Here is a 26,654-nt window from a genome sequence, read left to right as displayed (position 1 = left end):
TTCATGAATGCCTAGGGCTGTTCTAAAGAGGCCGTGGTCAGGGTCACACATGTGTTATATCATGTTAACATGACAATAATTTAGACACATCATTGAATATACTGGACAATGCGCAGGGTCTCACAAAGCAGGGCAGGGTAACCAGCGCCCCATGGCTGGCTAGGCAGGGGAGAGGGGGAGCAGCAGCCCAACAAATGGGCCAGCACTTCCCCCTCTCCTCCATAATACTACAAAGGCAAACACAGTCACCACACCAGGAAACACAGAGGGAGGGGCAGGGTGTTAATCAACACCCTGCCCCACCCACACAGGGAGACAAAACAACAGGGCCCTCTGAAGGCAGGAAGTGGGCGGGGGAGCTAGGCTCAGGCACCATGAGGTGCAATTAGCTGTCAGCAGATGCTGGCCAGGGGCTGGCACCACAGCCCCCACCACACAGAATGACCCAAGGGACATCACTTGGGTCCTATATAATGGCTGCTGCAGCCAAAGACAAATCAGTTTGTGGACCCTGCACGGGGACCCGAACCCAAGGGTTCTTTGTTCACTCAGAGTCTCTTCTTCTTTTTCCCAGAACCCTCTCACCCTAAGAAAAATGATGAGAAGAAGGAGAAAGAAGACAGGTCACTGTACGGTGACCACACTGTCGTGGGACAAGAATGACAGCACGGACCAGAGGGGGTAACCTCGGGACCCGATGCCCAAAAGTACTACATGTTATGGTTACTGTAATTATGATTATGTTTTGTTATGACCATAACTGTGCAATAAAATCCCACTGCCTTTTATTGCCAAAACCTACCCAATGTCTTGCGTACTACCTGGGGGGCAGCGAATAAGCTTGGGGACCGGGCTCAGTGTCACCCAGGACATGTTACCTTCCTGAAGGCATATGGGTCCACTGGTTATACTGGTCATTCATCTGGTGTATGTGTATATATCCTCGAAAAGCCATCAAAAGGTACCAAGCCCACATATACTTTCTAAAGTAAACAGCTTGTTTCTCATACAGGCTGCTAATGCCCCCTGTATGAACCAAAACTAAACAAAATAAAAAAGATGCATGGTAGAACACAGGCCTATAAGGCTGTGTCTTCTGGGTGGAAACTAGATCACCTAATTGGTGTGTAGTCTGGGTTACGGCATAGACGCCAATGCTGTATGCACTATGCATGGGCTGGGTCTCTCTGAGCGTGGTTTTGGTAGAGTCAACCCTCGAGTTCTGGGTTAGAGAATGGGCTTGGGACCATAGATGTGTGGTTGGGTAGGCAGGATTCAGTTTCCCCCGGTGAGGTTGCGATGGGGTCCGCATCTCAAAGCACGGGCCATAACTCAAAATGGGGTGTGGCCACCTGTGACTTTTGAGTTTGATGAAAGAATATACTGTTGACTATGCCCTGTTCACAGAGGGGTGCAATCCCAGTGTGCATTAACTTACTGGTTGGAACATGTGAAAAGCTGCTGCAAATTGGTGAACATTCTGGTGCCTTGTGGAGTTATTCCCGAGTGTACACTTGCACAATTTTCTCTGTTATATCTTTCAAAGAAGTACATATCAACATGGGAAATAATGCAACAGGTGTATTTTTGGAACACACGTTCATCGGGTGAGACATCTCAGCATTGATAACAGATGTGTATTGCTACCCTCCACATAGTGGTACTCATTTAATCGGCCTCAGAATGATGAATGATGAGGGCAACAGTCGGGATTCCACCCTGTGTAATCATGAGCTGAAAGACGCATCCCTGTAGAGGATGCATTAGACGAGGGAGTCATATCCCTGGCTAATCACACAAAAATCAAGGAAATGGACAACTAGAAGCTAAACTTGTGAAGCATTAGTTTGAAAGTGCAAGACCAAACCTTGCAACTGTCACTTGAATCTACATTAGGGGGCAATAGTGAAACAAATGTGCTGCACGCACTCTCAGCTTCCACGGAATGTACAAGTGAGCAGGTTTCTGAACTGGTCACTCGTGCATTATGCAAAGTGTAAGGAACTCATGGTGGCAACAGTAAAGACAGACACACGTGATCACAGTTCAAGGGTGTTTATTAAACTGTATAAATGGGTGAGAAAAACGACTAATCTAAATCTAAGATGGGAGCAAGCTACGACCATCAAATAATAATAAAGCAGTCCTAGCGCGCCTTGTCAAATAGAGAGGGCCTATACTAAAAAAAGAAAAACTATTGCCAATCCTTACCGCTAAGTTACAAAATAGTGTGAGACAATGTTCACCAGAAAAGAAAGAAGTTTTCACAAAATGATAAGTCAGAGTGGTATAACTGGGGTCTCCCTTCCCCATGTTTTTAGCACAGGACAAGGCGGGGCTCTCGAGCACAGTACTCTCCTGTGCTTCTCCAGCACAAGCTTACCGTTTGTTTCCAAAATATTAGGGCCTTCTGTGGCCAAGTCTCTTTTACACCAAGTCTCTTGCCTCAGAGGGCCAGATGAGCTATAAACAACAAAGCAAACAACCCTCTCAGTAATCTTCCTGTCGGGTGATTTCCCTTCACCGGTGGATCCCCCTCAACCAGGCTCTGATACGTTTTGCAACGTTGGCCACCTTCAGTCGGGTTCACTACAGCCTTTCGTACAAAATATAATTTCCTCTTGACTACGTGTCAAAGATTTTTGATTAGACAAGGGGTTTTACTTGACTCTTGTATGACCACTTTGACCTCTTATGTCAGGCTCTCCTAGGGCTTCCTGGTATTTGTAGTTTCAACAAAAAAGGGAAACAGCGAGAGTCTTTCGAATTAACACCCACGTGGCACCGGGCCACTCTGCAGCTGTTCTTTACCTGGGCTTTAAAAGTTCAGTAACACACAAGTTCTTTGTTCATAAGTTCTTTCAATTCATATCATGTTGCTGTTTACAACCTTTGCTCAACACAGTCCGGTTTTACTATCGGTTCTCCCTCCGACTCTCGGGCTGTGCTGAACTTCTCTGCGGTTCTTGTCTCTGGAGTCAAGGACGGTACCACAGTAGCAATCGCATCTCCCCGCCTTGGTTATCAGTGAGGGAGGGCTGTGTGCACCATTGACATCTGTTCCACCACACGCCAGCTGGAGTTACCAGTCTTATTATTCCTTTCATGGAGGTTTTGTGGGCCTAGGTCGAAAAGGGCAAGGGTACTTACCTCCTTGTCATCCTTTCAGGTCTCGCTGCCTTTCTCCTCTTTTTGAACTGCCGTCCTGGAATAGCTGCTTCCTCGTGCGCTTGGACTTGCTCTAAGTGTGCTCCCATGCTCTGCCTTTTATCACTGGGGGGAATAAGTGAAGCAACTGATCAAACTGCTCAACAATTGTCAAACTAAAATTAATGTCCCAATTTGACCAATAAAACTAGCCCACAACTACGTGCGGGAACTGCACCTTGAGCATTGCCTTATTGTCCTATGGTCCACTCCGTCCCTGCTTCTGCTCTTTGGCGAACAAACAGTTTACGCTGCTAAAAAATCCTGCAAATGCTGAGGCTTGCACTTGGGCGCATGCCCTCCAAAACACTTTAATTAATTGACGCACTACAGAATGATTGTTGACCTGCTTCAGCTGTTAATTCCTCTTTGGAAAAAGCCCTAGATCTGTGATCTTTAGAGCCTTATCACCCCCACTCTTACAGAAACCCAATGCAGACATAATCACTGGGACGAATTATTCTTCCATACTGAATTCACCACTTCCAGCAATACTCTTTGAAAGTGTTGCTGAATCTCTGCTGCAATGGTTTATTGACACTCATGATCTTCTTGACCCTTTTCAGGTTGTGAGAGGCACCAAATCCATTCTATTTTCAGTGCTCAACTGGACGTGGTAAAACACTGTGGGCCTCCTCACTAGTTTGGTGGTAACCCTTAAATGCGGCGGTAATGCTATTACTGCCGCATTTAGGGGTCCGCCAAATCACACCATTATCCTGCGATTTTGCCAATTTTTGGCAGTATTACAGCCGGTGGTAATAGCGCCGGACATTCCCCATTGGGCCCAATGGGGAATGGGAAATTTCTGAATGGGCCCAATGAGGAATGGGGACTTACCGTTCTTTCAAACCCATGATCCGGCGCCGGGGGGGTTGGCGGTAGCGCTAACAGCCCCTACGGTAATACCGCCGAGGTTAGTGCCCAACTCGTGATGAGGCCCTGTGTCATAAATTCTTTGGGACCTCAATGCGGTGGTCGACCTTGAAAGCTTTGGGGATCACAAGTCAATAGCCATAACCTCACACTCTCTTTAGATCTGGCATTCTCACCAACATCCTTAAGGGAAATCCCCACTCTGCCTTTTCTCCTCCTACTTTGGCTCTCATCTCTAGACTCATGCAAGCACTCTTTCATAGTCTACTTAGAGATAAACCTAAATAAAATATGATTGAACGGGATATCCAATTATCCAATCAATAGATCTAAAAGGGCACTCATGACGTTTGTTTGCTAAAGAAATGGCAATACATGACAATGTTATGCACAGTCTGGCCCCTATACAACTATCTCTGGGCCCAAATACCCACAATATTATGGGCCTTCAACTTTTGGCTCTACAGATATCTTGGATAACAACTTCCATCTGCGCTAGCCTGCATCCGCAATGGTGAGGTAATATGGAAGGTGTAGTGCAACACATCTAGAGAGCTCCAGGTTGCAGACCTCTGAACTACATAAACCTGGAAAATGTTTAGGAGAGTGTAAATCTTTCACATTATCATATGTTTATCTATAGAAGTGATTTCCTGTCACCTAGAGACCTGGGTCCATACGCAAATATATTGACTCATACTGGCCACGTTCCCGGGTGGTACTTGGCCTTGGTAAAAGGTGGCACACACTCCTAGGGTTATGGTAAGAATGGGGAGTTGTAGCCCTCATACTCTGACCAACATAAGTATTCTGGACAGCACTGAGATCAAGTGAAACATCTTTTGGGGAGAAGGACCCTCTTTGCCCAGCACTAGCATCATTTGTCTCTATTCATCTTTTGCTGCATATTGTTTTCTTTTTTTTTTTAATCAAAACTTATTAACATCTTGTGTTTTTCTCCTGCATCTGTTTTTTTGATAACCGTACTGGTATGAAGCACATCACAAAGAGGTCTTTTGGAATGAAAGTCGTCATAGCTCTCATAAAGAAGCAGATATTTCCATCAATGGATCACTGTACTATCCTATTAAGTAAACTTAGTGATATCGCCATTGTCCACTCTATCATACGCCCTCTTTGTCAGCACCTCCTCACTCAACATCCATAAACTTCAGGTGATACAGAACAATGCCATTCGTGCGGACCTCAACATTCCCAAATATGAACACATCTCAACGGCCAGAAGAGAGGCCCATTGGCTGCCTAACCAAGAAAAGATCATCTTCAAGACATTATGCATTACACATAGATGCCTTTCCAGCGCAGCCAATCCCTACCTATCACAAAAGTCCAGGAAAGTACAGTCATCCAGACCAGTGAAACTGGTCTAAACACATCGGCTCATCCAACCGATGTTCCAGTGAGTCAAAAGTTGCGTCCCAAGATTCCCCTGGGTAGCTGCAAGACAATGGAGCCCTCGACCTCTCAGCCTGAGAGCTGAACAATCCTATTGGGCCTTTGGGAAAGCCTTAAAAACCTGGCGGTTTGTTTAAGGCCACAGGCCGCCCACAACCCCTCTCTGAAATTCATCTATGTGTAACTGGTTGTAACAGCGACTCGATGCCAGAGGTTTTTTACACGCTTTATAAATGTAAAAATAAATACACATTTCGATCCCAAGATATTGGGCTTCTAATTGCCATTAGCCCAGTATCACTATCTCAAGTCCATTCCATCAACTGAGTTTTTTTACATGTTCAAATAAAACCCAGAATACACTACATATTCCTGTACTCGTTTACCAAATGCCAGAAGTGATAAATAAATAATTGAGAACAAATAGCGCTAGTTTCATTTCCTCTACAAGAGCAGATTTACAAAGCAAGATGTTTAAATCTCTTAGTTTTCCAGAGCAAATGGTTGCAAATAAAGCACAACGGGGTATCCCTGCTGGGTACATGTTTCAATGTTCCTAGAGGTTTTGATTTGAAAGGGCACCCAAGCCTTTCCACCTTAAAAAGAGACAGAGCCAACACCCCTCTTGCCAGGAGCAAGAAATCCCAGCTGACTGTGTCAACAGCTTTTTCACCATCAAAGGAAACTACGGACAGCTGGATCCTCTGTTCCTGAGCCATATCCCCCAGTGTAGTAACTAGCCTGTAATTTATATGTTTATTTATACCGTGCCGAGAGCCTGCAGGCATCAGAGCGCACACAGAGACTAAAGACAAAGGTAAAACACAGAACAATGCAGAAGGAAGAAATGAAAGAGTAATGAAGTTCCATGTAAACAAGAAAGCCTTCAAACCAAACGTTTGTGAAATTGGAATGAGTTGAGTTTATTCTGCAGAATCAAAGGCAGGGTATTCCATACTTTCGGAGCCAAAGTGACAAAAGGTCTTCCATTACCCAAGACAGAGCTTGCTTTATGACACGCGAGCAGCCTGAGGATCTTAAAGTTCTTTTTGGTTCATATTTGACTAGTCTGTTGGGGAGGTAGGTGGGTGCAGTACCAACAATGCACTTGTGAACCAAGGTAAGGATCTTGGACTGCGTAGGCAGCCAGTGCAGTTCCTTCCGTATTTCAGAGATGTGAGTGTTACGAGGCAGGATGTTTGCAATGTGAATGGTATATTTTTGTATACCCTGAAATCTTTGAATCAGAACTTGCTGCCCCAAACCCCGAACGGAGCATTACAATAATCGGTGGAATAATGGCACAAGCAAGGAAATACAATCTTTTCCCGAGAGAAAAGGTCTTATTTGTCACAGCAGCTTAAGATGGTAGTGTGAACTTTTGGAAATGTAACTCACCTGAGCATCATCACCCAATGAAGCTTCTAGATAAACGCCCAAAGTTTTTACTTTGTTGAGAACCGGAATCACACAATCCTCAATCTTGAATCTAGAGTAGTTTGCAGAGAGCTTTAACCTGGATTGATGGGAGCCAAATACTAACAACTCTGTTTCGTTGCTATTAAGGCATATCCAATTAATTGACATGCATTGCTTAATAGTGCCGTAAATAGACTGCAGGTTGTCTTTGTCTGTTTTGTATGTCCCCTCACGCTCAAACAGTAGCTGAGTATCATCGGCGTCATCCGCAAAAGACGCACCCATGTCGGCCAGTATGTCGCAAAGTGGTTTAATGTAGGTGTTGAATAATACAGGTGACAGACTCACACCCTGAGGGACACCGTAAGTTATTGAAGCTAAGGTGGAGGAAACATTTCCCCATCGCACAGCAGACCTCCTGTTGCCCAGAAACGACTGAGCCCAGCAGATGGCATTCTCTGAGCAATGACCTACAGTGGACAAGGTGGTTAAAAAGCGGTCATGATCCAGTAGATCAAAAGCCACTGAAAAGCCCAGCAGAACCAATAATCCTGCTCTGCCTTTATCCATGATGTTGAGCATATTCGATTGTAGGTCCAGCAATGCACTCTCTGTCCCGTAATGCAGGCAGAAGTCGGACTGCTTGGGATGTAAAAAGGTGGCCTCTTCCAGATGTTTTTGAAGTTGTGTACATGCAATTTTGTCAATTACCTTAAGCAAAAAGTGTGAGTTCGTAATAGGCCTAAGTCCTGTTTCTTTCCCCAAAGGGGTCACTGTAACTTCCTTGATGTCATCAGGGACACTAATGTGTAAGAATGAGAAATTAACAAATCTTGTTAAACATTCAGAGAATATTTTGATATTGTCCAGAATTAAAATGTTGGGATAACATGAAGTGGGCTTAGTTTTCTCAGGACATCTTCTATCTCAAGCACTGTGATTGAATGAAATGAGAATGGTTCTGTGACAATTTGCCAGCGGGTGAATACCGTTAAAAGGCAGCCAGTAGAATGTCATTCTTTTACAAGACGTTATCCTCCTCTGTGCCCCACTTGCCCCTCCCACATGCACCATGTTTACTCCCACCTCGGACCCCTCTGCATATGAAAATGAATAGGAATGCCACCAGCTGTGTTTCCCAGCAGACAGCAAATTCAATTAATATGGGTTTTTTGTGAATAGATTTCAGGGGAAGCATGCATCACTGCACCGTTTCATGTTACACATTCTCTGCTCTCTGCTCATCATCACAAACTCTCTATTTTGATTCTTCTCGATATCTCTGCTGCCTTTGATACTGTAGATCGGCCGTCTCTCCTTGCCACACTTTCCTCTCTGGGTTTCACCAACACAGTTCATCAGTGATTTGTGTCTTACTTTTCTGATCACAACTCCTATTTTTCATGGGATGGCACTCATTCCTCTCTTCTTCTCCTGTATTCTAGTATTCCTCAAGGCTTTGCCCTTGTCACCTACTTTCTATGCTGGTGATTCACAAAATATTTATTTTCTTCTCCAACTTTACTATAATTTCTGCCTGCCTTCTTTCAATCTATCATTGGAGGCACTCTCACTACCTTAACTTAAACCCCTCTGAAACTGAATTTCTTTTCTTTCCATCGCTCCCCCATCCATCTCTTTCTTTCCATACCATTCTCCTTCCCCTTCCCTGCTTGTAATCTCAGCTTTTCTTCTCATATTTCTACTATTTCTCCAGCATGGGGTCTGGCACGGATTCACATGCTCATGAATATTCCCCGTCGTCAGGCCGGGAATCCTCGGTATAGAAAAAATCAGTATCAGTTTCCTTTCTGATCTGTCTTTCTTAGTGGTAACCAATCACTGGTCTCTGGGTCATACTGCCCCCAGCCAATGACTGCCCTCTCCCTAAGCCCCGCCTCTGGCAGCCATCCTCAGATTTTTACCGCACGTTCAAGTGTTGGGAGTCCTCGTGCTGTAGCTCTCGAGCTTTTGCTGCATTTTCGCGCTTTTTCAGGAGAGATTTTTCTCATTTTTCGGTTAAAAAGAGCCTCAAGCTCCACCGTTTCTACATCCGATCAACGGGTACCCGTTTCAGAGTTTTCTACGCCCCTCAAGGGTGAAGATTTCGTCGAGTTAAGCTTTTGTAGGATTCCAGAAGTTCCGAGGCCTACCCCGGACATGGCCCAGGAGAAAGGAAGCTCGACGCCCGGGAAGCTGTTAAGGACCTGCCCTGTATGCCAGCTTCAGAATGTGTTCAAGGAGGACCAGCATTCGTTATGCCTCTACTGTCTCCATGTGGACAAGACGCACGTGGAGAAGGACTGTGCGTTTTGTGGGAACATGTCGGAGCGGACTATGAAGGATCGCCACCTCCGTCTCGCCAACTGGTTGGAAGGTAAGAGCCCGTCAGGCGAGAAGAAGAAGAAGAAGTCCGAGCGGTCTTCTAAGTCCTGTGAGGGCGCCCCGGCGACGGGGGCACAACAAAAGGCCAAGCACCGCGAGTCTGCGGGCACCGGGAGCGCCGCACGGTTGGGCTCCTTGGCTGCCAGGCAGGGCACATCCTCCCCGGCGCCATCAACCACGAGCCAACGCTCTGGCTCGGGTAAGAGGAAGTCCAAGAACCCGGCGAAACTTCTGGAGAGGCGCCGGTCGATCTCGAAGATTCTGGCAGAGGGGGAGCAAGGCTCGGACCCTCCCCCCAAGGTGAAGGCCCCAGGCATGCAGAAGGTGACAATGGCCTTAATTCACCCTCCTAAGACCTCAATTGAGGATGTTGCAGCGGCCCTGGCTCAGCCTGCGGAGGCTACACCAGTGGAGGCGACCTCAGGATCCAGAGTCTCCCTGCCACCGCGGAGGGAGCCATCTTTCAGGCCCATCAAGAAGACCCCCACAAAGTTCCCATTGGAAAAGGAGGGGGAGGGGCAGGTGGCCATCGTGGATACAGACACGACCTCTGAAGAAGAGCTCATCGAAGTCGTGGAGGAGGCCCAGCCCATCGAGAGGGATCGCCGATGAGGTTCCTCAAGAGCCCTCGCGCCCGTCGTTTCCAGTGCCGCAGGACACTTAGGCGGCCATTTTGTCAGCAATTCAGTCCTTATGCTCGGAGATAAGGACAAGGTTGCCCCTCCCCACGACAGAGGTACCTGAGCCAGGGACCTTCGGAAAGTCCACCGCATAAGAAGAGGAGGACGCATCCTCTGCCACCTCTCCCACCTCTGAGGCCCTTTCTGCCTTCCCCCCGGTCAACTACCCACGGGGATGATACAGGCACGGACACGGCTACGACAGGTACAGATGACGACGGAGGCTACGACGGGACGTGTCCCCCGTCGCCCCCTGCTCGGGCGTCCCCGCCCAACGAGATTGGATCCTTCCATGCCATGATTTCCAGGGCCCCGAAGAGAAGAAAAAGGAAGGGTTCCTTTACCAACGGCATGAGGCTAAAAGGAAGAGGGTCCTCGCTGTACCACTTCTGGATGACATCTGGGATGAGGGGCTCTCCCTCCTCAAGAACCCTGCCACAGTGCCTGCAAAGAGGGACCGGTACGAGAAGAAGTACCGGGTCCCCGACGCTGCCCCCTTTTGCCTTCGGGCACAACCTATCCCAGATTCGGTCGTCTCGGCAGCGGCAAAGAAGAAAGCTGGGGGGGCATCGGCCTCGACATCAACTTCCCCGCCGGACGGCAAGGGCAGGAAGCTGGACACGATGGGACGACGGGTCATCTCATCCGCAGCGACGACTATCAAGGCGACCAACGCCCTGGCTATCGTAGTCCGCTACGACAGGGAGTTGTGGTTCAAAATCACCCCTCTATTGGACTTCCTTCCGGACGCCAAAAGGGCTGAGGCCCTTGAAATCTTACAGTAAGGTGAGATTGCTTCGGACCATGCCATCACGGTGGCAACGGGCATCACCGACACCGGTTTCTGTCAGTTGGGCAACAGCGTTTGCCTGAGATGACGAGGATGGCTCAAGGCGACGGATTTCCGCCAGGACGTACAAACCAAAGTTTTGGACATGCCCTTCGACGGGAACAACCTGTTTGGAAAGGCAGTTGATGAGTCCCTTCAGGCTATCAAGACAGACACGGAGACTGCCCGGGCACTGGGAGTGCTCCAACAACGACGGCCGTCCTTTCGGAGCATTGGAGGCAGACAAGGTGCCTCCAAGGGATCCGGCAGTGGCTCCTCGACGTACCGCCAAGCGGCAAGATCTTCGTCTCAGGAGGCCTAAAGGTGACGCGGCAAGTCAGGTGGTGCCCGTTGTCATCGACAGGGAGGTCAAGGAGGCAAGGCGGCCTCCAAACAAGATTGAACCGACAGTGGGGTCGGACCCCCGCTGAAGCACCCGGGTGGGAGGCCAGCTGACGAGGTTTGTCAGCATGTGGGAGTCCATCTCCACCGACCGTTGGGTGTTGGACGCCCTGGCCCAAGGGCACGCCCTCGAGTTCCAGAAGAAGTGCCCTCACGTTCCACCCGTGGCCAGGAAGGAAAATCACGTCCCTCAACTACTGTTGGAAGTAAGGGCGATGCTCAAGAAAGGTGCCATCAAGCTCGTCCCAAAGAGGCTTCCGGGCGCCGGAGTTTACTCAAGGTACTTCCTCGTAAAAAAGAAGACAGGAGGATGGTGTCCCATCCTGGACCTGCGACAACTGGACAAGTACATCAAGGCACAGAAGTTCCGGATGGTCACCTTCCAGCACGTGCTGGGACAGCTGGAGGAGGGCGATTTCCTGTCGTCGTTGGACTTGGAGGATGCGTACTTCCACATCCCCATTCTAAAACGACACCGAAAGTTCCTCAGGTTCGTGGTCCAAGGGCGGCACTACCAGTTCAAGACCCTCCCGTTCCGATAGAAGTCGGCACCCAGGGTGTTCACCAAGTGCCTCGCACCAGTGGCGGCGCAGCTGCGCCTGCAGGGGATCCACGTCTACCCCTACCTGGATGACTGGCTCATCCGGGCAAAGACAAGGGAGCTCACCGTGGAGCACACTGCGAAGACCGTCCAGCTGCTCACGGACCTGGGGTTCTCCATCAACTTTCCAAAATCCCACCTGGTCCCGTCACAAGTCGCCCTGTTTCTGGGAGCCAAGCTCGACACAGTAGCGCGGCTGGCCTCGCCATTGGAGGAAAGGACCAGGACCATCCTGGGCAAGGTGCAGCATCTGCTGGCCACGGACATGGCCAGAGTAAGATCTATCAATTCCCTCCTTGGGATGATGTCCTCCTGCATTTATCTGGTGTGCCTTTGCAGACTTCGGATGCGCCCCTTACAAGAGTTCCTCTACGCCCGCTGGGTCCAGTCGACGGGCAGCTTCGAGGACAGGACCCACTCAACGAGACATTCCGTCAGGCGATCCGGTGGTGGGGTACCCGCACTCATCTGTCGGCAGGCACGGACTTTCAGACCCCAGCTCACCAGGTGACGGTGACGACGGATGCCTCCCTGGAAGGTTGGGGAGCGCACTCCGGAGATCTTCACACGAGAGGTCTTTGGCTCCCGGAGGAGAAGTCACTCCACATCAACATCTTGGAGCTCCACGCAGTGTTCTGGGCCCTCAGGTCTTTTCTTCCGTCCCTCAAGGGCAGGGTGGTGAGGATCTTCACCGACAACGCCACCACGATGTTCTACATCCGGAAGCAGGGCAGAACCAGATCCCCTGCGCTATCCAAGGAAGCCCAGGATCTGTGGCATTGGGCCCTCACCCAAGGGATGTTTCTGGTGCCTTTTCATCTGGCAGGAATAAAAAACACTGACTCACTCAGCAGAGAGCTGCGCTCGTGCCACGAGTGGGAACTATACCAGTACCAAGTGGATCGACTCTTCCGACGATGGGGTGAACCCCAGATCGATCTCTTCGCGATGGCGATGAACTCCCAAGTGCCAGAGGTTCGCCAGCAGGTTCCCCCAGCCGAGGAGCATGGGTGATGCTTTCTCGTTCCCCTGGGACGGACTATTTCTTTATGCGTTCCCTCTGTTGCCGTTGCTGCTCCGGCTCATCAACCAGATCAAGAGGTCCCGGTGCAGGATGATCCTCGTCGCACCGGCGTGGCCGAGACAGATCTGGTTCCCGGACCTTCTGGACTTGTCAGAGTCCACACCAGTCAAGCTGCAGATGGACGCGGATCTTTTCTCCAGAGAAGGAGGCGCCATTCTTCATCACAACCCAGAGTTGCTGAACTTGCAGGCCTGGCTCCTGCAGCACTAGAGTTTGGAGGGTACGACATCCCAGCCGACGGCAGAGAGGTTCTTGCAAAGGCCAGGGCGTCCTCAACTCCCAAGTGCTACGGACATAAATGGAAGAGGTTCTCTGTCTGGTGCCGTGCACAGAAGATTAACCCTCTGCGGATTACGGCCCCTCAAGTATTGCCGTACCTACTGTCATTGGCCAAGGCTGGACTAGCTCACGCTTCCATCAAGATACATCTGGCCGCCATCTCACGATACACCAGAACTACAGGACATGCGTCCTTGTGGTCTCATCGGCTGGTGAAGGAATTTATGAAAGGATTGTTCCGATCATTCCCGCCAGTGAAGGCCCCTTCCCCGGCGTGGGAGCTCAACGTGGTGCTGGTCAGGCTCATGGGGGCCCCATTTGAGCCTATGCATTCGGCACCGTTGAAGTTTCTGTTGTGGAAGACAGCATTTCTCGTGGCCATCACCTCTGCACAGCGAGTGGGAGAGATCCAGGCCCTATCTTGCAAGCCACCATTCTTGACCTTTCACGACACAAGGGTGGTGCTGAGGACGCACCCCTCCTTCATGCCAAAGGTGCCTTCGGACTTCCACCTCAACGAACCCTTGGTGTTGCCAGTTTTCTTCTCGCCACCTTCGTCGCTGCCTGAGAGGACTCTGCACTCGCTGGACGTAGCTAGAGCGCTGAAGTTCTACGTGGACCGAACAAAGAGTTTTCGGAAGACATCACAGCTGTTTGTAAACTTTGGACCTGTGAATCAAGGGAAGGCTCTCTCGAAGGCTTCCATTTCCAGATGGCTCTCCGGCTGCATCATGCACTGTCACCGGTTGGCAAACCGACCGCTGCCCGGCCGTCCGAGAGCTCACTCGACCAGAGCGATCGCTGCTACCACGGCGTTCCTATCTGGTGTGCCCCTGCTCGACATCTGCAGGGCTGCGACATGGAGGTCGACGCACACCTTCATAAGATTCTACTGCGTCGATCGGGACTCCAGGGAGGAGTGCAGGATCGGCCAAGCAGTGCTGCACAACCTGTTCACTTAAGGTGAGCCTAGTGAGGAGGTAAGAGATGCTTAATGTTGAGTTTTTTGTATTGCTTAATGTTGAGCCTGTTGCCACCTCCCGTGGTTGTGCATGTGTATACTGCTATGTATTCTTATATTCATAAGCATGTGAATCCATGCCAGACCCAATGCTGGAGAAGGAACAAGTTACTTACCTGTAACTGTTGTTCCTCAGCATGGGTCTGGCATGGATTCACATGCAAACCCTCCCGCCTACCCCTCTGCGGCTCTTCACCAAATCTGAGGATGGCTGCCAGAGGCGGGGCTTAGGGAGAGGGCAGTCATTGGCTGGGGGCAGTATGACCCAGAGACCAGTGATTGGTTACTACTAAGAAAGACAGATCAGAAACGAAACTGATACTGATTTTTTCTATACCGAGGATTCCCGGCCTGACGACGGGGAATATTCATGAGCATGTGAATCCATGCCAGACCCATGCTGGAGAACAACAGTTACAGGTAAGTAACTTGTTCCTTCTTGCAACTGCTGTTTTCAACTATTTAATATTCTCAAAATATGCCACTTACTTTTCTCAGCCTTTGTTTGTTTTCCTCAATTTTTCCTTCCAGTTTATTGGTCTTCCTGCTCACCAGTCAGATTCTCTTCAATCTAGTATCTCTCAATGCATATCTATTTTGTCTCCCATCTTGCACCTCTATTTCCCCTCCCCCTACTCTCTAACTTTCCTTTTTCTAACCCTGTCTTCCATTCCATTTTTGTTCCCTTTCTTCAAGTGCCTTCACGGTTTTGCTCCTCCCTGTCTTTCCTAGCTTATCTCTTTCTATACTCCTCTCGTATCCTTCATTCAAAATCTCTCGTTCTTCTTGACTGCCCCAAACCCCACTGTCCTCCATCTTGATAGGATATATGATAGGTTATTTATGATGCACTTTATACCAAGAGGTTTCTAAGCGCGGACCTGGGGATCGAACCTTTGGTGCTTCGTTTCGTCTTGCTTCCAAGGCAAGCCTGTTGCCCCTGAGCTATCCTCCCAGGACAGCTCAGGGGGAACTATCCTCCCTCTTGCTTTTGCTCTTTTGTGCTCCTATCCCCCAAACACTGGAATGCAATTTCTCTCCTTATTTACTCTTCTACTTCTCTGCCTTTAGTGAGCTCTCATCTAAAATATGTTCTCCTTTCTGCATCTGCTTAATATAAAGCCATTTCATTGTTCATGTGTCTCTTCATTTATATTGTACTGTCTCTATAGTGTAGACCGCTTAAGCGTAAGCACAACATGAATACATAGCAATACAGATACATCAGGGGAAGAGGGCTTTCATTACCCTAAATTGCATGAGTTTGTGAGCATTGCAGATTAGTGACGGAGTGTTCCAGAAATAAAGAAAGATTTACAGTAACCATTTTGACCCACTGGCTTTTGTACATTTTAATCTGTGTGGTGTGACGAATCACAGGAATTTGTCCCTTCTTCCCAAGGGGAAGCTCCCCTCACTAGTGAGGCTATGGAGGTGAGCCCACTCTGCAACACCCTCCCTTGGTGTTGAGGCAATTGAGACATCACCGGGAGTGACTCCCCATTTGGGGACAAGGACTCCCATTCCTGTGATGATCTCCCTCAAGAATATACCAAGTTTACATCTTCAGACATATCCTTTAACAATTCTGGTGATGAGAATACCAGTATGTGCTATTATAAACCAGAAATTGTAAATGTTCCTTTAACTAAGAAAATCCCATTTACTTAGACGAAGAAGAGGCTGTGTGGAGGAGAAGAGAAGCCATGCGAGAAAGAAAGAAAGGAATACAAAGCAATGCCGGGGAAGCCCTATGGCTGCATAGCATATGAAAGGGGAGGAGAATGGAGAAAGAAAAAGAAAGCCTGCGAGTTACGAAGGAGCTCACACGCCTACACTTAGCAGAGACTGGACGCTTTGTGTCCTGAAATGGAAAGAGAGCAGGAACCAGAGGGAGATGCGCAGCGTCTCATAATGACAAGAAGTAGAAAAGTGAAGTTGGATGCACTGCGTCATAACAGCTGGAAAACGAATAAGACGGAGAATGGTGGTGTGACCACAAGAAGCGTGTGGTGGACTAGGAGTCCTGTAAACACTGGTGATACCGTTTTACCAATACAGAACCATCCAGTAACTGGAAGACCAGAGTGCCTGCAACTACAGAAAGATGGAGAAAGAGATGTGAAGGAAACAGCAGAAGCCAAACTGACAAACCGAAGCGACAGCCAGGAGAGAATCGAGAACCCAGTGAATGTATCCCTTCAAGCCAAAGGCAACAGGGAAGATGGGAGACCCGGGACGTGGACGAAGAATCATTATTGGAATGCTCATACTCGTACCAGTACAGATAAAGAAATTATAATATTAATCCCAAGGGAAGCAGACAAGAATTGTTATTGGAATTCCCATACTTGTCCCAGTGAACGAGAAGAGCATATCATATTGCTTTCGAGAAAAGTGAATGAGAATCATTATCGGAATGCTCATACTCGCCCCAATACAGATAAGGAGACTAATCTTAAAAACCAGTGAAGCAAATAAGAATCATCATTGGAATGCTCATACACAGCCCAGTAAGGAAGAAGAATATTTTGAATGGATATCTAAACAAATGAATGAGAATCATTACTGAGACACTCGTACTTGCCCCAGTGAGAGAGAGAACAATATCATGTGAATGCCCAGAAGAGGGAATGAGAATCAGAATTGGAATGTTCATGCTCAGATCAATCAGGAAAGAATAAATAAAGAAGAGATGCCAAGAACATGAGAAAGTATCAAAGGAGAGACATTGGACAATGCTAACAGGGGAAAAGAGAAACAGTATTGTTGATACAGAAAGTCGTAAGGAAAACAAGAAAAGGACAGAATTCTGTAACCAAAGAGAAAACAAAGGAAAGCCCAAGAAAGTACTGAGTGAACTGTGTGAATTGATAAAAACAGAGATTATTTGAGGATAACCTGTTGAACTGAAGTTTGCAAGAAGCAAACTTACCAGGAGAAGGGTGTCATTCTCCTGTCCTTGGTTATTTGGTTAGTGGTAGGGTCAGATAAAGTTTGGATGGCGGACAGATTCCTTTTTGAAACTTTCACTGATGACTGACAAGCACGTTAGATAGTTTTGTTAGATAGGGACACCTTATAATATAGGGAAAGATAGGCCTTTACCCCGTTACTTTAATAAAGAATACTGTGAAATTAATCAAATTAGTCTGTGTCCTTTTTCTGACCCACCACAGTGGACAACAATGTATTTTGGTGTAGCGTGCGAGACATGGATGGACCGCAAGGACACAATAATTTCCTGTATGTATTTGCTAGCACAGACTTAAGACATCTACAGGTGATGCACTGAACCTTGGGCACAGACCAAAAATCATTGGCAGCTTTGAAGATGGGACGCTGACATTTTGTAGCTCAGACCTCATGCAATCCAGACACATTGTGCATCTTTTGTAATCTGATAAACGGTAGTACCTCCATACAAAATACTGCCATAGTTCATATGAGTGTTGATAGGTTTGGCCCAGGGAATAGGGTGGTTGCTTTGTGGGAGGAAAGGAAAGATTATTTTCCGAGCCTAAGATAGTAGTCGGAGAGCTTGCTGATGGCTTAAAGTACTTTGCAGTAGGAGCAGTATTGACCAATCTTTATGGTATATAGGCCGTTTAGCTTTTATTTCCTGGTATGCTATGAGATGGTATATTTTGGTCCAGAAGGTTTCTAGTATGCAGTGAGTTTTGTTTTAGTGGGACCGTTAAGTCCATGTGGCAGGTTATTTTCTGGAAATTGATTTTCAGATCCGTACACAGGTGTCAATCTTCTAAAAAATAACCTGGGGTAAGGTGCCGAGGATGGCTTCTGGAGACAATCCCTAGAGGCCTAGCTGTGTGAAGCGCTCAATTATCAGGATTTTATCACAGCTGAAGAGGGCAGTTATCTTTGGATGTGGATCGGCATTCGCGAGAGAAGCAGGCCAGGAATTGTGGTATAGTTCTAAATGTTGAAGCTATACCATAGTATGGATTGAATACAGCATCCCCTCTGGTGTCAGGTGTTCTTTCGCAGGGACTGACAGTTGAGGCTCTGGCAAAAGGCCTCTCATTTTCGGGTGGAAAGGATGGAATCGACTTCTAGCTCAAAGTTAAAGCCTCATGTGACTATAAGATGCAATGTAGAGAGAGAGACATGGTTGCCATTGCCTGCTCATTTACAAACAGGGTTAAAAGTTGTTGCCATGTTGAACTGATGACTGAGGAAGTTTTAAGTGTCTCTGGCGATCAGACATCAAATTAAGAGCTGCCAGGTCACTACAATATGCCAACAGCTTCCAAAGGAAATGAAGGAAGCAGTGATGGAAAAATCAGAAGGCATGGATGGGTCATTTCCTTCTGTGCTTCCGGACCCCATGTTGGAGAAGTGGGGATCAGCGAAGATGGCCTGCCTAATTGCAGTAATTCAAATAGTATTGTGGTAATGATTGTGGGTGGTTCAGTTTCTTTCCAATGGGGCAGCTGCCGGGTTGCTACAATATGGCTACTTCTCACGAAGAATCAGAAAGGCAGTGTTGGAAAAGCTCGAGGCCCAGATCGATAAAATGGGTAAGCCCTGAATGGCTACGTTGCTCACATGGACAAAACAACTACATAGTTAAAACGCAGCTATTGGATTAACAGTCAGTTAAGTGCATTGCAAAGAGGAGAAAATGGTAACCAATGTGAATTCAGAGATTTTCTCCCATGGCAACCCAAGAAGATGAGACGGTTATGCTGTGTAAGTGTACTGTTTGGTAAAACATCAAACAAAATTGTAAAATAAATTAACAGAAATCACATTGTTGAATCCATTCAGACAGCTGTTGCAGCTGCTCCTCAGAAGAAAGTGGGCACGTTGTTTGTGCTGTGCTGATCCCACTCCCAGTTAGAAACCGTTAAAGTCTCTGCTGGCCTTACCTAAACTGCACTGCATTTTGCTGTATGTCTAAAAAAATACGACTTGCAGCCTGGTTTGCTCTACAGCCACTGCTTCATCTTAATTTGGGATTTTGTTCGTTGTTTGCATAATTGAATCTGAATTTTCTTTTTAAATCTACTGGCCTTACTCACATATTGGCATTTGTATTTCAAATTACCTTTTGATAGTTGATGCCTGATGCTTTTAAATTTTGTACGGATCGTGCTCCCCAGATAAATGTGTATTCTATGTCCTTTACCTCTGGTTTTCATCGCTCATTGACTCTTCCCAGCCTGACTGACCGCTTGGCCGCCTGTTGAGCTTTGCGTGCATTGTGCAGTACCCTCTCCTGCTCTCCAGGCCCCTGCAACTGTAAGAGCACTTGTTCCCTCGTATCCTGTGTTTTTACTGTTTCAATTGCTGTCTACTGCATTTACTGTTTTCATTTGCTGCATTGACTCGTCTCGCCTGATTGCAGCTAGGCGACCTGGTGAGTTTGGAGTTCATTGTGCAATCCCCTTCCCTGCTCTCCTGCCACCCCCTCTGTCCTGTCAACTATGGTGCTCGCCATCTCTCCTATCTACTCTAATTGATATTCTGTCACCTTTCCTACCCCTCTCTCGAGGTCTGGAAGGAAAACATTTAAAAAAGCACTCCTGGTCTCCAACCCAGGATTGCCCATTGCTGACACCTACGTCAACACTTCCTGCAGATAGACTATAATTGACATCCTCTTTGCTGTCCCTTATCCCGACCTATGTTCTCACCATATGGTCTCTATCCTCTCTACTTTTTCCACTTCAGCCACTAATGGTGGTACCAGATAGGAAGTGGGAAGGGAAGTGGTTTTGGCATACTTATCATCCAGATGCATAATTATTGTAAATAAGAATGACACTACCATTGCACAGGGCTTGCAGCCCAACCTCCTCCTTCTTGAAAGGCATCTTCCCTCTCTCATCAACTTCCTCACTCCTCCTGCCACTCCCCTATCTACCACCCCCATTTGTGATGTCATCTTTGATGTCCTGGGTGTTAGTCTTAGCAGTGCACGGCGGTGGCGCGTGTTATGGTTGCTTAGCTTACCATAACTGGCGAATTTCAGGGTTTTTTCGGTTTTATTTGGAACCATAACGTCCCTTTAAAAAAGTTTTTTTACTGAATTTCATAGGTTTTTAGTAGCGCAACTTAACCATAACATCCCTTTAACAAAGTTTTTTTTACTGAATTTCATAGGTTTTTAATAGCACAACTTAACCATAATATCACTGACTTTATATACATGTAACATAGAACATACTAATGATTTGATGTCCGTGGACTGTGCAAATGTCCGCGGACGGACGCGGACAACAGCAATACTACCCAAAAACTCAGGGGGTATCTTAAATTGTTATATCATGCCATATGAACACTTTATAAGTTCAAAAACCAGCACACAAACACATTATATGCACTAATAAATAAGACGTGGAACCTATATATCTAACACATCAACCATTCATTTAAATACAATATGTTCTCAAATGGAATATACCAAAAGAAGAAAGATAGGCTTCCAAAATAATTACCTCACAGAAACTCCACAACTAAGAGCAACAGCAGATCTACAGACCAGTAAGAACACACCTTACCAGAAGCTAGTAAGTGTACTTCATTTTACTCATATATTTCTAAAATGCCTGTATTAGATACAAAAACAGTGATATCATTTATTTTTCTCACAGAAATGTCTAGTACTCTGGAGTGGCTAGAGGAGCATTTCCCTCATGAGGAAATGTCTGAAGATAGTGAACGTAATGGTAGACACTTTTCTGTATAAACCAATTAATACATATTATTTCATATATATTTAACATATACATTTTTTTTGTACAGACCATACAAACATTGAAATTAGTAAACAAAAATAATTATTAGATAAGACTCTCAAGCACATGGAAGAAAATGGACATACTCATGGAAGATTTCAACAATTACATTTTCTTTGTGGAGGATCACTTGAAAGAAAAAACTGGAGACCATTGTCCCACATGGACCTGTCCCCCTCACCATATCCCACTCAATTATCCCCAAATCCTCTCCATGAACAAAAACGTTTTGATGAAACTTCCATCCCTTCTTCACCTCATATGAATCCTCTTGAAACCCCCAATTCTCCTGTTTTTGTTTCAGTTTCTGCCTCACCTTCTCTGTCATAAATTTAACATCCATATAAAATAAAGTAACATTATTATATTGTGTCCTAATTCATTTCTTGTCTTTTTTTAAAAAGCAGTTCAGATGTCCGTGGACAGCGCGGGTGTCCGGAATGTCCATAAAGAAACAAAAATGGGAGCGTCCTAAGGACACAATATCTGTCCGTACTGTTTGCATGCAAGTTGAAACTGTTCTAAGAACACACCTGGTGTTCGGGATGTCCGCAATCGAACTACCGCATGGGGTGTTCTGAAATGTTCGTGAATAAACAAAATGAGGGTGTCCTGAGGAAGCTAGACCTGTCCTTATTGATCGCAGGTGAGTTGAAACTGTTCTAAGAACACAGGCAGTATCCTGAAATGTTCGTAAATAAACAAAATGGGTGTGTCCTGAGGACGCTATGTCTGTCCGTATTGTTCAGAGGCAAACTGAAACTGTCCTAAGAAGACACGCTGTGTTCTGAAATGTTCATAAATAAATAAAATGGGGGTGTCCTGAGGACGCTAGACCTGTTCGTGCTGTTCGTAAGCAGGTTCAAACTGTTCTAAGAACACATCAAGTGTCCCGGGATGTTCGCAAATAAACAAAATGGGGGTGTCCTGAGGATTCTATGCCTGTCCGTATTGTTCGCAAGTGAGTTGAAACTGTTGTAAGAACAAACGCCTGTTCGTAACTGTTCGTTTCACTTGTGACGCACTTTTAATTAGTTTCAGGACCTGAACACTGTCCGTAGAACACCAACGCAGTTTCAGTGCATTTGATGTCCTGTGGACGCCCGCTCCCTTCACGGACATGTTCGCGAAGCTATCATATCACCGCACCCACGCTGAGCGTGTGTTTTGATTGCGAACACTGTTCGTGTCCCCGAACAATTTAAAACTACCTTTTCAAGCAATCCACAATATCTTTCAATAATAACTCACCATAGCACAAGTCCCACATAGTAATCGTGAGTTTCTGCATTTTGCTGCCAACTTTCCAGATTTTCATCTGAAACCTGATGGCATCCATGGCTCTAGTACTGCCACCTAGTGCTACATCTGCCTCAGCACCTCCCCCACCCCCTCCTCCACCACCACCACCTCCCCATGGGCCTGAAGAGGGAACAGGAGTGAGGATGCAGAGGAGGATGAAGAGGATGACAATAATGAGGTAGTGGAAGTCCCTACTACCAGCACTCGGCGTGAGTCTTGGGTGTGGCGGTTATTTACCATTCATGGTAATGTACCTAAGGCGCGTGCGAACCAAGTCACCTGCAACGAGTGCAAAATGGTACTTAGTCGCACGAGGCCTGGTTCATACAGCTTTGGGACAACTACCATGAAGCGACACCTAAGGTCATTCAACGCTGGGGCCATTCTTAAGGTTGTACCTTGCGAGGAGCGTAGTAGGTTGACTTCCTCTACTACATCCTCCTTTTCTGATCCTGTCCCCACAAGGAACACTCCTATGGGACATCATATTCCTCAAACTGCCTCACAGGCCATACGCAATACTGATGACCCTTACCTTTCGAGGGTCACAGTTGTGTGTATGTACTGTGACGCACTATTCTGCAGGGGGGAGAAACTTCGAAGTGCTTTTGAGACTCTGGTCTCAGAGCACGAGAAGATCTGCTCACTACCCAAGTAAGACCCACTCTACATCTTCCTCTTTCCACCCGCCCTTTCTTATCCCCGTGGTTGGTGTCCCCCCTTACCCTCCTTTTCCCTCCTCTCCTAGTGTGTTGTGTATAAAAAACCAAAAAAATATATAAAACAGCAAAAATTAAAAAAAGGCTCTTTTCAGAGCCGCCTTTCACAGTTTAAAAATAGAAGTGAAAATAAATGAAGCAGGGCCCTGTGTATTTTTTAGAAGTCTGCGTACAGTCGGCGAACATCTAAAATTTTGGGGCGCTGCCCTATCATAACCATTGCAGTTTTGTCTGGGAGGAAGTGGTGGCTCTGAAAAGAGCCTTTTGGTGGTGTTTGTTTGTGTTTGAAAAATGTGAAATGCTCAACACCTACTACTAAATGGATGCTGTAATTCCAAAAAAGGTCGCAATGCATTTTGTACATTTGTCATAAAAATCTGATTGCCAGTATAAGTAAGATAGACTCCATCTCTGCGAAAAATATATGTGCTACGAAACGTAATATTTTCATTGTGAAAAGAGGACATGCCAAAATCTCTTAGAAAGGCACAAACAGCCTTATTGACATTGCGCCTTGCTTTCTCCATTTGTGGACCAAATGAAGAAGAACAAAGCCACATTTGTCCCTGCGCAATCTGTCCCTGCACAATCCGTGAAAAAATTACTTGAGAATTTGGAAACATGTCCATGACCTTCCCAAGTCCTTCTTTCATTGCAAATTGCAAAGAAATTCCAGACACATGTCCTAAACTGTTCCCTCCACAATTAATTACAATTATGTTTGGATGTTGCTCTGTCTCCTAAGTAGCACAGAGAGGTAGCAAGTCCAACTACTTCATTCCACGTACTCCATGCCAGTGCACTTCCACATGTGGGAATTCAAGATCTACAGCTACTCCACAGCTTTCTGCATGCACCTTCAAACAATGTATTCACAAGTCTCCCACAATCCAAACAATCTGTTTTCTGAAACACACAGCCATAGCTATCTGTTCTTCTCTCAGCAAAAAGAGTATCTGAGAAACTCTCTCCTGGCACAACACACCCACTAAACTTTACTGACCAATCCCTTGCTCTGCTCATTCTCATTTGCATGCCTCCACACCCCAAAATCCCCGAATGTAACACGCGATGTCCGCAGACTACCGCCATGTCTGTGGACATATCGTAACATGGACAGTCCTTCTACCATTTCCATTTCATTTTCTGTGCCATTCCCTCATTGGATATAGCTAAGCAATCACACGACCATCCACCAATCACATCCAAGACCTCTATATCTAACTCCATCATTATAGATCAGCACTTCAAATGTACTGTTAATCTCTCTGAGAACAATTGTCATATCATTGGAAAGCACCTTCTACAAGAAATACTGTACACGTCTCCAGGATTTCTACTTGCAGCTGCATGCATTTCCATATGCATGAACACAAACTACAGGTATGCATATTTTCTGTATAGTACATGTACAAATCTTATACATTCATTTAAACAGATTAACTGACTTTAATCTTGTATAACCTATAAAATGAATTTACTGTCATTTTTCCCATCTCCTATAATCAACTGTCACTTCCAAACCTATCTGCTATTTAATTTCTTTTTACACACACATTTGCAAAGCATGTTGAACTAACATATTTAAAATACAATATAAAGAGTTAACATACTCAAACAAAATTGCATACACACACTATGTTCAAATATCAAACAACAATACTTGTACAAAAACATAAAAAGCAATGTCTATATTAAAATCAGTGCTATATACAAACAAAATTACTAATTTATTTCCTTTACAATTGTAGTGAAGACCATTCTCCTGAAAAGAAGCAGCCGAATTTGAAGTACAAAGAACAACTAAGAAGACACCTGCTCATTCCAGAAAAAAGTTAGTTAAATACCACCATAATATTTGTACTATTACTCAAACACACTGTAAGGTTAATTCATGCTATTTCTGTGCCTAAAAATAGAGATTGTGCACCATTCTGTCCACAAATCCCCATTTCTTAAACTGAGATTTACAGGCAGTATGGCGCACAAATGACCCAACTCAGCCCCTAGAATTTTGATATTATAGAACAAACACCTGTTTTAATTGTATACCATTAGATTTACTATTGGTATTTCTCCACACCACTAGCTTACTTTCTACAGTCATCTGAACCCCAGTTTAGTAGCACATAAATTCAAGAGTACCCATCCCAACTAGTTGTAGTTGTCCACTGCACAATCACACACCATCACATACATCTTTATCATCATACTCAGACACTCATGCACACAGTACACATACATTGCAGAACACCCCAACCCATACCTTCTTTATTTTTTTCAACAGAATCTAAAGAATGCCTACCAAAAATCAAGTCTGTAGAAAGCAACGCAGAAATAGAGCAAATGAAAATAGAAGTGTCCAAAATAAGCATCCATCTCTAGCAGAATTTGTAAAAAAAGTTCAAACAAAACAGCTAATACAGTCATTTAGCGAAACTAAACAAGCTTCAAGTACAGAAACTTTGCCTCCTCTATCAAAATGTAAAACTAAACAGAAAACAATTAACAGAAATTCAGCTACCACTACCGATAAAACTGCTCCTATAAATCTTGATATAGTATCAAGTAAGCACACCAAAAAAAGTTTTTAGCAAAAATGTTCTGTCACAGAGTCCTTCAAAATCTTATAAAAACAGGAGAGAAATCAGGCACAACCCTTAAAACCTATCGTAGGAAATTAATCTTAGAAGCTTTGATAAACAGTGCAATCCTTCTGAAAAGAAAGTTATTTATTTTAGTGTTAAACAAAATGAAACCACTAACAAAACTAATGACTAAATTACAAAAAAGACTTCTCAATAAATGAAATGTCAACAGAAATAACCTTTTAAATATCTGTGGAGGTGAGTGGAGTCACTCTACAAGCACAGAACCATATTATAATGAAGAAGCATACAAACAAAAGCAAACAAATACAATTGCCATACATAGCAGTGGACGAGGTTATGAAAAAGTTAATAATACCATAATGGAACAAGAAATACTGCTTACAAAAATATCCCCAGAAAACCTAGAATTACCTCTCAATTCAACTGAATCAGAACGTCTAGTATACAAATGGCCATGCACGTCAATGTGTAACATTCCCAAAAAATCTTTCAAGTCTTTACGCCAATTCCTCAATCAATATGTGAAAGGCAAAGACAAATTCAAAATTAAACTACTGCAAAATATGGATACCTGTCCAGTGGACAAGTACACAGGACTACAAGGACATTGATTGGCCTGCATTTCAGGACCTACTTGCAAAACCACCTTCCATTATATCAAAATGATATCAACACATCATTCAACTATAAGAAATCTAGTCTATAAACTGTACTATGCTAAAGGTCCTGCTTTAGCACTAGCCAATTTAAATAACATTCTTCTACATGGTACAGCAAAAGACCTACTTGAAGAAATCGACTATATACAGACAAAATATTTTGGAAGTGAAAGCCACTTACAAAATGAAATAGCTTTAAAACAAATTAGCAACACTTCTATGCATGGCAACCTTCTACTACACACATACAAAAAGAAATACAGAAATTTAAAAGTACATCTGCTGAAGTACCAAACCATGTGGGTGTATGTTGCCACAGAACTTTTTTATAAAAGTAACACACACACTGTAGACCTAACATACAAAATAGAAGACAATGAAGATTCTAAATGGTTAGAA

General features: G+C 45.5%; 1 protein-coding gene across 1 annotated transcript in view; it reads right to left on the bottom strand.

Moving 5' to 3' along the window:
* NOX4 (NADPH oxidase 4) overlaps nt 1-26,654 on the bottom strand; it is a 1,243,038-nt gene that overhangs the window by 318,641 nt on the left and 897,743 nt on the right. The gene's annotated exons all lie outside the window — the stretch shown is intronic.

The sequence above is a fragment of the Ambystoma mexicanum genome, chromosome 7q (genome assembly GCF_040938575.1).
Source record: "Ambystoma mexicanum isolate Mex_15411 chromosome 7q, UKY_AmexF1_1, whole genome shotgun sequence".
In the NCBI taxonomy this organism is placed as follows: Eukaryota; Metazoa; Chordata; class Amphibia; order Caudata; family Ambystomatidae; genus Ambystoma; species Ambystoma mexicanum.
Note: the sequence above shows the minus strand (reverse complement) of the source record. Positions and strands in the feature narration are given on the sequence as shown.